This window comes from Anser brachyrhynchus, assembly GCF_964034855.1.
Source record: "Anser brachyrhynchus genome assembly, chromosome: 1".
Taxonomy (NCBI): Eukaryota; Metazoa; Chordata; class Aves; order Anseriformes; family Anatidae; genus Anser; species Anser brachyrhynchus.
In genome coordinates, this window is record NC_137694.1 from 205,996,256 (window position 1) to 206,010,023 (window position 13,768).

The window sequence follows — 13,768 nt, forward strand, 5'->3', positions numbered from 1 at the left end:
TGGCACTGTAGTGAAATGAGACCCTACCATATAGGTCTGTGCTGAGGAAGGAATTTAGTTAAAATATTCCATAAGTCTCCTCCCTAAAGGAATAGCACTTAATACATGTTAAAATATAATTGTATAATTGGAACTCAAGTGTTTGGGTTATGTAAAAGGTGCTGTAGGCGTATCAGCTTAGACAGAGGTAATTAGATCTTGTATATTAACATTTTTCCCTTAAAGTGATATTCTTTTTTTTTTTTTACTGTTGGGAATGCTGAAGCCTAGAAACTTGAGGGGGAAAAAAAGGTGCTGTTTGGAACTCTGAGTTTAGCCCTGTGTTTGCTTTGTTCCTATCTCTGTCGCTGACTGGACTGTAAAATTATTTTTGCAGTAGATTGCCTGCTTAACACAACCCCAGCTGGATGCCCACACAATGGCAACACCGCTACTGCTTTTGGTGAAATCAGCATAAAACTGAATCGTCAGTAAGCATCAACCATGGTGCTGAAAATAGGACTAGATAGTAGCATTAAATAATACAATAGTTTGCATGTATATATAGTAACAGGTCATACACTGAAGCCGCAAAAGTCTGTGGTGGGACCAGAAATAGAAGAAAACAGAGCTTTAATCCCTCCTTGAGGCAAGGGTTAACATTTTATACAGAAAAGAGTAAACAGCCACACATCACTGCTTAGCTCCGTCAGTTTGAAGTATACAATAAAAACAAATATGATTTTACTCACAATAAGTCAAATGACAATCAATGGCTCTACAGCTTTTGAGTATCCAATTGAAGTCCTTGAAAAGTCAAGTGGATGTGCAGGATAGTAGGTTAATACTCCATCACAGGATGTGGATAGAAAAATGTCACTGACTTCTTGGATTTTCAATTATATTGCAAAGATTTCTAGAGAAGAGGAACCATTAGGTTTGAAAAGGATACACTGCATCTCTAGAAAGTGAAGCAACAAAACACAGGTGAAGGCTGTTGTCAATTTTATTTTGTTTCCTTTTTCTTAAGATAAAAGGAAAGTACATTTCTTCAAGCTGGGGCAGGGGGAGGGGGGTGAGGAGAGGGAAATCACAGGTACAAAAGCTTCACCTAGTATTTTCTAATTTGATCACCATTATCCAACCCATTCTTGTCTTTTCAAATAAAAGAAAAAATATCCTATTGAAGAAATTTCAGGAGAATAACCCAGACCTGAGGCTTCTCATTAACAAATCTGTACCAAACTTTGGAATTTCCAGATCCAACCAAAATTTCTACTCAAATCAACAGAAGTTTAATTCAAACTAAAAATGTCTCCCTAATTTCTTATTTCTCCCTCCATACAGTGCCCACCAAAGACCTCCCTATCTTCACTCTACAATGTGAAGCTTTGTGAGAAGTTTGAGAACAGTACAGATACCTTCTTTCTAGGTGAGTCAAAGCCTCTCTTGATAAATGAAGGGAAAAAAGCTACTTTTTGGCTGCATTCTAAAAGTCTCAACAGATCAAGTATTGTGGATCGAAAAGAGCTGGGTGGCCTAAACAGAGTTCCCTCTTCAAGGCTTACCTGCATGAGAGGAAAGAAGAGGCAAGAAACAGTCCCCTAGACCAATAGGTCAACTTTTCTTGTATTCCCTTACTTGTACCCACACCATGTACATAATCAAGAGAGACACAGCCCTTTTCTAGAGGCATTCCCAATGCAATTATCAATCCGCTCTAGCGAATTTTGCTCCAAGGCTTGTGACTGGAAGTTCTTACAGAACTACAATATTGCTGAGGTTGGAAGGCACCTCTGGGTTCATCTGGTCCAGCCCCTGCTCAAGCAAGGACACTCAGAGCAGGCTGCCCAGGACCATGTCCAGGCAGTTTCTGAAGGTCTCCAAGAAGGGAGACTCCACAACCACTCTGGGCAACCTGTGCTGTTGAATACAGTCAAATCTCTTAATAATAAAAAAAAAAAATTTAGAAGGAAAATATTCAGACAAAACAAACAAAAAAAGGCAGCAGTTACAGAACTCCTTTAAGAATTCAGGGCTTTTTTCACTTGTCATTTTTTCAAGGTGCATTGGTTCTAAAATGTGCTTTCTGTCGTGGGATTGTACCTAAAACTGATCTCTGTGGACAGCAGCTGAACACAACAGTACATCTGGGAGCTGGGAATACCAACAAGTTGTTATGTCTGCATGCATTCTGCACTCCTCAATAAAGTGCTTTTCTTTTCTTTTGGGATCTCACCTGCTAACCAGTAAGTATGGTAGATGCCAACAAGGTCTCACTCGTTCGGGAATGTTGCTATAACTTTAAACATCATTATATTGGTATGCATCATACACAGAATTGCTATACTTACACACTGTAGGCTCAAGAACATTACTATGAAGTGGACAAATTCACTTCATTTTCAAAGCTTTACACACAGAAAATGTAACTTACAGAGTAACAAGTTCAAAAACTATTCAGTTCTTTCTGGTTTTCAGCACCTTCTCTTTTGTTTTGCTACAGCTACATTAGACACACTAATCTTTTTGGATGAAAAACAAAAACAATTCCATATTCATCATGCCAAGAAAATGAATTTTGTCTTGAAGCTGGTGAACAAAAGTTATCAAGACTTTTATTCACATGTAGAAAATAACTATATAATAGCTAAAGAATACCAAACAAATGTTCTATTTACTCTAATTTATCACTTTTGTGTGATTTATATGAAACTCAAAAAAGCTATCTAATTCATGTCTACTTTAGTCCTCCTTGGTAAATTTTGTGCCAAAATTTGTTGGCCCTAAATCCAACTGAAGTCCAAGAGAAATTGATGGACCATATTTAGTGGTCCACAAACTATAATTCTTGGATGATTTCTGTTTTTTTTTGGTTTTTGTTTGTTTGTTTGTTTTCCTAACTAATCTAAGTATGGTAGGAAAAGCAAGAGAAGGTGATCTGAGGTCTTGTACACTTTTAAATAGCAGCAATAAATTCACACCAAGTAGCCATCTTGGTGTGAAAAGCCATGGTTCTTTAGGTGCCAACTCTGACTGAAGTCTGACTAAATTTTGTACACGAACACCTCAATAAAAAGCCCTGACCCTAAATCTTAAAGCTAAAATACACCAAAGGATAGGCATCTCATAAAATATCTTGATCTTTACATTAGCCGTTTACGTGGTTTACCCAAATTTAGAACCACAAATGTGGAGGTGTTTCACTACAATATGTTTCTCATAATCTAACCAGGGGAATAAATTATGTAGGAAATTCAAAGTGAAATCTGCACCTTTTTCTTTTCTTGGACTATTTTAATTTTACTAGCTCTTAGTTGAAGGAGTTAAAGAAAATCTTCATAGGAGAAGGAGGAGTTGAAGGAAATTCTTCTTCACAGAATCATAGAATCACTAAGGCAGGAAAAGACCTCCAAAATCATCTGGTCCTACCATCACCCTACCACCAATGTCACCCAGTAAACTATGCCCCTAAGCACCACATCCAACCTTTCCTTAAACTTCCCCAGGGACGGTGACCCCACCACCTCCCTGGGCAACCCGTTCCAATGCCTGACTGCTCTTTCTGAGAAGAAATGTCTTCTAATTTCCAACCTGAACCTCCCCTGGCGCAACTTGAGGCCATTCCCTCTAGCCCTATAGCTAGTTATCCACGAGAAGAGGCTGAACCCCAGCTCCCCACACCTTCCTTTCAGGAAGTTGTAGAGAGCAATAAGGTCGCCCCTGAGTCTCCTCTTCTCCAGACTAAACACCCCCAAGTTCCATCAACCACTCCTCGCAGGACTTGTGTTTCAGGCCCCTCACCAGCTTCGTAGCCCTTCTCTGGACACGCTCCAGGGCTTTGATGTCCTTCTTGTAGTGAGGGGCCCACCTTATTAAGAAAGAGATATTTATATAAATTGGCAGGGTGTTACTCATTAAGAGTTTTTGACAAAAAATTGTGTTGCTCTTTACTGCACCATTCAAAGTCCTGTTTGACTTCTCACTCTTGCATAAGAAACCTCAGGGACTTGTCAACTTGCATGTTCTATATAAGGCAAATAGACCTCTGTATCACAAACTTTTTTACACTTTCAAATGCAGCTTTACAGCCTTAAACAGACATTCTTCTTCTCCCACCCACTACCTCATCCAAGGCCTACAGTCACCAAATTTTGAGAATATAAGAGTGGGAGTATTTCTAATGTAGCAGGTAAGTGTAAAGTGCAGAGCTTAGTGCCCTGTTATATATGTATGCACAAGTATGTGAGAAGGTATGCACACATTTTTCTATTCCTGTCCACCATTTACTCCAGAAATTCTCTGTAAACTTCATTCTCTTTCCCAACCACATCCACTGACCTGGAGTCTAACAGTGAATTTTAAGTGAGATCCAGTAACAGCATAGAAAGCACATATACATATTTGAGAAGTAACACAAGGTAGTGAGATAAAATGTAGGGATGAACAAAGGAAGCACTGGGGGAAGAGAAGTACTGCATGGACAGATCCTTAGAAGATGATTATTTTTCATCAAAAGCAATGGGAGCTGGTACCCAAATTCTTTTGACAACATTGACCTTAACGGCTCACAAACTCTGCTTGAGCTTTTCTTTCTGTTTTACAAATAGATCAACTAACCCATAAAAGGTGAAATCCTCACCCCTGTAACAGCAGCCCCTTCAATCTTAACCCCTGGCAACACTCCCAATTTTATCAAAAGAGGTTACATTGATTCTCTGCACATCTTCTGTGGAATCAATAGAAGAAGAGAGAGTAAAACTCAGAACATTTAACCTGTTTTACCTTGTTTTAAACCCTGGATCACGCTTCCAAAAATTCCTTCTGTTTTAGCTGAAGAAATATTTCACCTAGAACTGCTAAAAAGCATACCATTTCTTCTGCAAAGTGAGGTGTATGGCTGCATGTTAAATCACTCCACATTTCTCCCACTTTCAGTGAAATTTTGATGAGGTGACTTATAGAGGTCCTTTCCAATCAACATTTTTATGATTCTGTGATTACTTTGTACACATTCTCATAATGGGAGCTGACCCTATCCTATCTGAGCTTCTCTCTTTTATGAATAAACTGAAGATAGTAGAAGAAATATCATCAGACTATGGAACAACTAATTCTTATTTACTAACAGAAACTTTATTAACCCTTGGAGCCCTGTGCTGTCCCTCCTGCTAAATACAAATAGCCAGGAAATATCTGGTGCTTGCACACAGAGAGTGGATTAGTTTGAGAACAGCTCCATTGCACACTGAATGTTTTTATTCCAATCACACTGGAAAGTAGCAGTTGTTAATGCTGTGTGAAAAGGTGCCACACTCCAGCAGCAATAAGAGATTTATGCATCAGATCTCTACACATTAGGCAATTGCAGAGAGCAAATTAACACTCTGTTTTAGGAAGCCAGCTCCAGAATGAGGTTCAACAGCCTGAGGTTCAACTCCCAGCTCTGTGACGGAGACAGCACTGCTCTGTGCCAACAGTTGTACCAGACCTGAAGAAGCAAGTGTGAAGCTCAGGGGCCCTATGACACTTAATACAAAAGCTCTTTCTTCATTACCAGATCTTGCAATCACCTAAAGATTTGTCTCACAAAGTCTCACTTCCCCCAGTCTCAGCTAGCTTTCAACATCTTTAAAGGCTACAAATTTCAAGACAGTGGTAAGACATGCCCTTAATGCTGTGAAATTAAAGAACTGTGTGCTTGAAATTCAGGTGGGGGTTGGTGCACATATTAAAGAGTCCAAAACACCAGGGCTTTAAGGGAAAAGGTGCAACAGGCACGTCTGTAATGCGTATAGACACACAAAATTAGATCCTCAAGCATATTTTCTAGGTCATATTTTCTCCCTTCTCTGCTCTCCCCCTCCTCCCCTGAGCTTTCTTAATTGTTCTGGGAGGGAATACATATTTCAAAATGTATCACCAAACTCTGTCTTATGAAAACATACTGTCCTGGTTATTTTATATCCCAAACTACCGTGTATGGAATATTAGTCATCAGGTAACTTTGCCAGTGTACTATGCTTTCCTATGCTGCCAAGTGTTTTTTTCCCACCCAGCTAATTTATAATCTTACTTAAGCCGATGACCAGAAATCCAAATGCAAACAGCAACACAGAAAAGTGAATGCAATTAGTAGAAAATGAATTAATTTTATTTACTTTATAGGTACTGTGCAAAACACTGCTACTAACAGCAGTGAAAAAAAACCTTCACTCAAACTTCTGCTGACTGCTTTGTTCTGGGTTTGATGGGACTCTATAGTGTTTTGCTGGATTTACTGTAGCTTTCAGGATGTGGGATTTAACAAACAGTTTAAGAGAGTCATATGGCCCTCTGAACTGGGCTGAATGCCTCTCCAAACTATCAGCCTAACCAACAGTTCTTCAACAGTCACAAAATGTGTACAATGCAGTTACTGTTTGCCTCCTTGCAACAGGTTTATACCCATCTCTTTGCCTCCTTTCTGCCTCACATATCACCCTATGATTACTTTTAAACAAGCTTCACAAAATGCAAGCTCAAAGAACCAGAGCTCCAGAATGTGCTTCTTCCCTACAACAACTTTACATAATAAATTAAATGATTGTAGGGTCACTTGGATGGGTGGAGATCAGAGCTTGTCAGCACTTTCATTTCAAACCCTGTTTTCCAGGGCCTTGCATTTCAACCAGGACAGTTTACTATAGGCAAAAATTGTGAAGTGAAAGCTCGGACCTGGAGGAAGAACTTTATAAAATAAATACTGTGGAGATGGGACTGAACAGCAAACAAGGAGGAGGAAATGCTTTGATTTTCACTTATATTATGCTAAACAACCTTGCCTGGCTTAACCCCACCACAGCTTTAGGTTGGTCCTTAAAACCAACGGTGCACTGTACTAACACTGTTCCATTTCATTTCAGTGCTGCATACATGCAATAATTACTGATTCACAAATACCAACTCGATTTTCTAGGAGACACAATTTGCCCCAAGCCACAGCAGGAATTCTACGTGAGAGTCAGAAATAGAAATAAGGAGTTCCAAGTTCCCTGTCCTAAATCAAGGCCACAGACCTCTTTCTGGCAGCGACTATTTTCTCAATGTTTTATTGAAGGTGATTTTTCTGTGATGGAACTACATTTAATACAGACGGGGATATCCCTCCATAAGAATTTCAAGGTGTCCCACTGCCAGCTGACAGCACCTCACAGAATCTGTGTAACTGCCAGGACTAGCAGTAAACTTGCAACTTATTTTAACAGGTGGTTGTTATAAGTTATATACCAGGTTTAAAGTGTGACAGACAATAGTGCCTTATTTAAATGCCTGTAGGTATACATCTTTCTAATTCACTGAATTCAAACTTCTTAGATCTTATAGATCTGGGCTTGGACTAGCTGCTTCCTGTCACTGGTGACACACAGCGTCACCAGTGTGCTCGTGGTAGGTCCAGAAGAACCAAGCCTGCCACAGCTATTATGGCCTCTGTCCTCTTTGTCAGATTTTCCAAGCTCCCCATTGTGGAATCATGACCCTTATACCACATCTAGTCCACTAAATACATCCATATCTCAGCATGCTCCTTAGCTCCTGGCCCAGTGGTTCAGAGAGGCTTGTGTTCATGTTGCTACTAAAGTGGCATCGTTAAATGAAACCGAGGAGATGCGTCACAGGTTTTCAAATATCATGTAAAGGAAAGGGGCAAGGGTAGGGGGTGTTTGAAGGTATAGAGTATCAGTAACCTACCCTGCTGCAGCCTCATCCATGTTCTCTTGAAAAGGGTCCCTTTGCTGAACCATGCCTGAGAACTGTCAGCATGGCAGCATCCCAAAACGCAACCAAGCAATTAAACTAACTGCTTTATTTTTTAGTTAGCATCCCCCAAATCTGGCAGCTGGTCCAGGGTCTGTAGTTACAGGTCTGTTTCCATAGGGGATAAGCTCCTGTCTCGCAAAGCAAGTGACTTTATATGTGTTTACATTGTCTTCTGCAGGCTGCTAATTATTGACTCAGGCTGTGTACCACACTTACCACAGCTACGGAGCCTCCAGGTGATTCATCACACGGACTTGAGTGCTGACACCAGCTTACAACCTTCTGAAATTTCATATTTGGCACATTCCATCTTAATTACACTCAACAGCTGTGAGCATCTCCTAAAGAAAATCTTCCTAAAATGATGTGTCAGAATTCTCAGAATCCAGGTTTCCAAAATATCAGTTAGATGGAAAATTGAAGAACAAAAGTTTCAGTTTAAAAGTTCGACATTTTCCCAAAACTAGAAAGTCTGCTTTCTGGCCGCGTACGGCTTGGTGGAGCTCAGTTGAGTAGCTGCAGTCTAAGGGGTGTGATTCCTCATTAAAGTGGGGTGAGGAGTGCCATTTTTCCCCTCAGGATTCCTAACAATATTCTGCAAATAATAGCCAAGCAACTCAAAAGAATAGCCCCAAGTGCCCCAATACTTCATGAGATCATTCTATGCAATCTCTCCTGGAATTATAAATCATAAACTTGTACAGGGAGTCACAAGAATCCCCATCAGGAATTTTCCTTCCCATTCAGGTTTCCATTGGATACAATGCAACACCCAGGTGGCTCTCTTTAAATATCCTGTCCCTAATGATTACTGATATTACATCAAATGCTTAAAGATGAAGGGAATATAATCAGAAAAATGAAAATGATAAATTCCTGTATTGTAATAGTGGAAATATTTCTGACAGCTACATTGGAAACATAAAAGCTACTTTTCAAATATCAAGAGAACACTGTTCAGTGACAGTTTTCAGTTTTATTGCTGTTATCACTTAAATATATTTACACAACACTTTATCACCATTCTCTTCTAAGATATCTTTTATGGATAAGACAAATGTCTACATTTAGCCTTCTCTCAGTCAATAGTTAATTTGTAAAATTAAACAGTTCACATAACTGTGCATCAAGTTATTCCAGTATTTATATATTTCTATTTGAAGATCTCATTTTATGTAACTGAAGTACAATTTAAAGCAAAAACATATTTAAAAATTGAGTGTCTGAGCACATTCTGAACTTCCCCTTCCAAATGTTCAGTAACCTTTAGCTACGTGCCTCCTGCCCTACTTTTTCCATAGGTATACTTTATTGTCATATTTATAATCCGGTGCTTGTGCAATCATGACAATCAACTCTGCTCTACTAGGAGCTTAAAAAAGAAATCAAATTCCCAGCATGGCTACATGTTCAAAGGCACAATACAGAGGGTATTCATAGTGCCTGTTAGCTTCAGGTGAATTTTTAAGTAACCTGGAGTGATGAAAGTCAGACTCCATTGCTGTGCTACCAGCAAATATTTCTGTTGTGATACATGCACACATGCTATGTGATGCATGCACACATGCATGATGTGAGCATGCACAGCAAGCACTGTGGGCCATCCAGTCCAGTGTCCAGCCCCTGACAGCTGCTTGAAGCAGCTATTCTGGCAAAATATGGAAAAAATGCCAGTGATTTAAATGGTATAGAGACAGAAAATCCCACTTGCAACAGGAGATTCTTTTAGTTTATAAACTTTTCAAAAAACAAATATTTAAAAACAGCAATTTTAGTGTTGACATCTTAATTTCTACTACCCTCACATTTGTTACGGAGTAGTCATAGTCATTCTCAGGGAATCTCCTATCAGCCACCCATCTCCTTCACGATGTACAGGGAGCTCGTGGGCAGGACAGTGGCAAAAGATGAGATACGATATTTTCACACAAGCAGAATTATTTATAACATCTGATCCTGATGCTTTTAGAAAATGCCTGGGCATTGCCTGCCCAGACATTGGCCAGTGCCAACAAGTGACAGCTAGCAACTGATGAAACAGTATCACTTGTTTGCCTTCCTGTGAGTTAACTCCTACTTGATTGAGGAGATAGGCCTTTCATTTCAGAGGATTCGTAATCAAACTTTTTTTTTTTTTTGTTCCAATTTTCAATCTAGCCAGACCTCACTGGTGTTGCTTTCTCTTCTGTTTGTGCCCTCAGAACCCTTGCCTTAATCTGAGCCCACTGCTTTATCCTCCTGACCCTAAGCTGATCTCTCTGCCCCATCTGTCCTTGTGCCTTTTCTCCATTTCCCCCACCTGGATCTTCATGGTGCCACCTCCTGCCTCTCCTTAGGCCTCTGCCATCCTTGTGTCCTCCGTAATATTGACTTCTGCAGCATCCACCGAGTTCAAGACAAACTCAGGAGCATGTACGAAGTCATGGTCTACTCACCCCTGATACCAGAGTACTTCAGCAGTGAGATGCTCCTCAGTGGCTGGGAAGAGTACTGAAGAGGAGGATCCACTTTATGAACTTAACACTGGGAGGACTTCCTGGCAGGGCCAAATAATTTGCTACTTTGGACTCAGAAAATTTCAGTCTGTTGACCTTTCAATTCAATGTACAGTTCAATGTACAGGGGGAGGTATACTTGTTCCTAAGGTAAAACATGAGGAACATTCCTAAAAGCATTCCTAAAACATTAACTTGGAGGGTGTTAAGCAATTCCTAATACGAAAATAAAATAAAATACAACCAGATGAAATCCTTCGGCTTACACCCCATGTCTAGCTTGCATAGATGCTATTCCAGAGAAGAACACTCTCCCTGCCTTGAGCTCTGCACACTAATGCACAAATCCTCTGTGACACAACTGATCTTACTCAGAGCCTCTTGCCAATGGCAATCCTGCATCTCTTCTGCAACTCCATCTATTGCTGAGCATTTTTATTTTAACACTGCTGTGGCCTAACAAGAATAGTGTGTGGAACTAGGTTTCTCAGTGCCCCTGTCAAATATTATGCATAGCAAGTGGCAGCACTGTTCCAGCTGACTTACTCTGCTGATTGTCTATGAATAGGCAGTAAACTCTTTCAGAGGGTACGGGAACCCTATACAATATATCAGTCTCTATAGATGGATCACAGCAGTCAATATGACTATAAATGCATTGTATTTTTACATGCATCCATTTGGGGGCATTTACATGCCCCCCAAAATCTGAACTGAAATATGTCCAGAAATAAGAGTAGAATTAATTGTTACGTCCACATCAGCAAGCAAAAGCAACAGGCACAGATCCACAGAATGAAAAGCTGGTGAGAAGGATTCAGCAGTCATATTACACCTTTCTTCGTGTGTTTTATTTTGAAATAGTTCTAATCTGGTTTTATAAACCGAGTTTCATCAAAAAGCAATCCCATTTGTACACTCCAAGCTTCCTCTGTAATGCAAAACAAAGCAAGATACATATGCAGGACTGGGAGAATCACTTCAAAAGCTTATCTATAATTCAAATGAAAATGCTACTCTAGATGCATCCAGAAATCACCTCAGAGTGTCCCACGAAATGTAAAAACCCACTTGAGCTCACAGAGATGCATCAAGTGCCTAAAGCATGTGAAGCTTTGAGCATGGTCTACTGCTTATCATTCCTAGTCAGAGAAGTATTTTCTTGTCATCTCAAATGACTGTTTCTTTCAATAACCAGGTCTAGACTATGACAAAGTAAAGGCTATTCTCTATTAAGGACAAAGTAACAGATCAGAGTTTGTTCAAGAGACTAATAATGCTGGTACAGAAAGCTAGTATGAGAAAGCTAGTTGATCACAAAACAAGCTATTGATCACAATAAAAAATAGTAAGCTAAATAAATACAAAAGTCCAGACATTCAGTATTACCCCCTACTATTTGTTTAAATGAAACCTGGAGTTTTGCAACAGCTTTGCAAAACATGGAAGTTCTGGCAGATGAAGAAACAAGTGGTTTGACTTCCACCCTCACCTTGGATAGTGGAATAGATCATTATTTGGTTATTTCAGCTAAAACAGAGAAAGAGTAGGAAGAAAAATACCAAAAGCAGCTATTGTGCCAGAGAACTGGTTGTGATAAATGTAGGAGGAAAGAAAGGAAGGATAAATGTAGGAGTAAAGGCAGGGAAGAGAGGGAGGTATGTTTTGTCCCCTTTTACAAAAAAAAATTTCAATTATGCTAGGACAAATGGAAAAATAAACCTAAACAGAAGGAAAATAAGATTTATCAAAATACCTGGTCAAGGTCAACAAACAGTGAGGACACACATCTTTCAAAGGAATCTCTTCAATAACTATTTCCAATATAGAGAGGTAAAAGAGATAAGATAGAAAAAAACACTTCCATGTGAGTGTCAGAGTTGTGACCAAAACATAATTTAAGAAACATCTTAGTCAACCTGAAATACCTTCCTGGCACTCCTAATAAGAGCAAAATGAACAGGATATTAAGAGTCAGGAGATAACTCTTCTGCAATACTGAATGAACTATTACAGGGCCCGATTCAGCAAAGTGAGTAAGCATATACAGACATTTAAGTGTGCATTTACTTATCATCCTCAGCGAGTCTGATCCATGCCTCAGCACTCCTCTCAATGGAGACCTGTGAGTGGAGGTCTCTCTTACACACAAGCCTTGCTTTAATCCACAGACACAAAGCAGCCTATTCTCTGTGGAACAACTCTAGGACTTGGAGGCTATACTTTCACGCCCCAGCTCTGCAAGATCATAAACAAAATTTGCAATACACCTGCTGGCACGTAAGGGCCGTGTTTTAGAACCTGCTCATCCTTCCTCTGCTTCAGCTCTGTACTGCTGTGAAGGAAACCTTGGTACTTCCCTACCAGAAAGAGAAGAAGCGCTTAAAGTTATCGTGGGGTGCAACAGTGACACTTCAGATAGAAACTACCCCAACTTTAAGATTAAATTGCTCTGAATTCTTTGCAATTTGAAGGTCAAGGGTCATGAAACTAGAACCACTGAAAGTAAACGCCCAGGACAGGGTCAACGGTCAAAGTCCAGGAAATCAAGCAGAAAAGGAAAGCTTCCCGCAGGCGCAGTTAGGACTCCTCCACTGCCTGCTTTGCAACATATGGTGTAGTAAGAGTTGCACACCCTCTTCCTGCGCCCCCAAATTAACTCCCTGGCACCACCTGTTAGGAGCGAGCAGACTGGAAAATTATTGCATTGGGGACAGATAAAAATGGGCGTGATGGTTTTGATGTAGTGCATTTCTCTCACTCACTTCTGTGCCCATAGGAAAAGAATATTGTATTTGGCACAAAATTAAAATTAAAAACTGTAAATCAAGACTGTGAGCAATATTTCATTCCTGTAACTTGCACTGTCCTTTAGAAATGATCTAGTTAATAACCCGACCTGGTTATTTTATGACTTGGAGATATTTGTTTGAACTCTGAATTCCTTTGTTGTCTATTCCACTACCTATATTTTGAAGCTGTCTTTCTATTCTGAGGACCAATTTTCTCCTCTGCCACACAGAATACAAAGTGTCACTGCTATATAAACTCCTTCCCAAGTTCAAGAACCACGTGACTGTAGAAGTCACAATATTATGAGCATGCTTAGATCCATGATTTCATGCCATGTAACTAAAATATTTCTTAAAAGAAACATCCTTCTTCTTTCCAAACTTGTCTGCTTGTGAGTAATGGATCTATATCCATAAATCGAGAAATATAATCCTATGAGACGAAAGCAAAGAATTATATATTTAAATAGGGGATGCAGAGCAAAAGGGGATAAGACAGGGAAGCTTGAAGTGTGGTAGATGACACACTGGTATGTATACAGAATATTTCATGTGTGCTTGCAGGTCCTATCAAAGTGTACTAATCTGACATGTGTTGAGCTATCCCAGGGTAACTCAGCTCACTCATGCTCCTTCGCATCTTTCTGAAAATGATCACTATCCAGCACTATCTCCTTTCCTTTGAGAAGCAGTTCATACACC

The 13,768-nt window shown here is 39.8% G+C and overlaps 1 protein-coding gene across 30 annotated transcripts in view; it reads right to left on the reverse strand.

Moving 5' to 3' along the window:
- DLG2 (discs large MAGUK scaffold protein 2) overlaps nucleotides 1-13,768 on the reverse strand; it is a 1,042,459-nt gene that overhangs the window by 645,723 nt on the left and 382,968 nt on the right. The gene's annotated exons all lie outside the window — the stretch shown is intronic.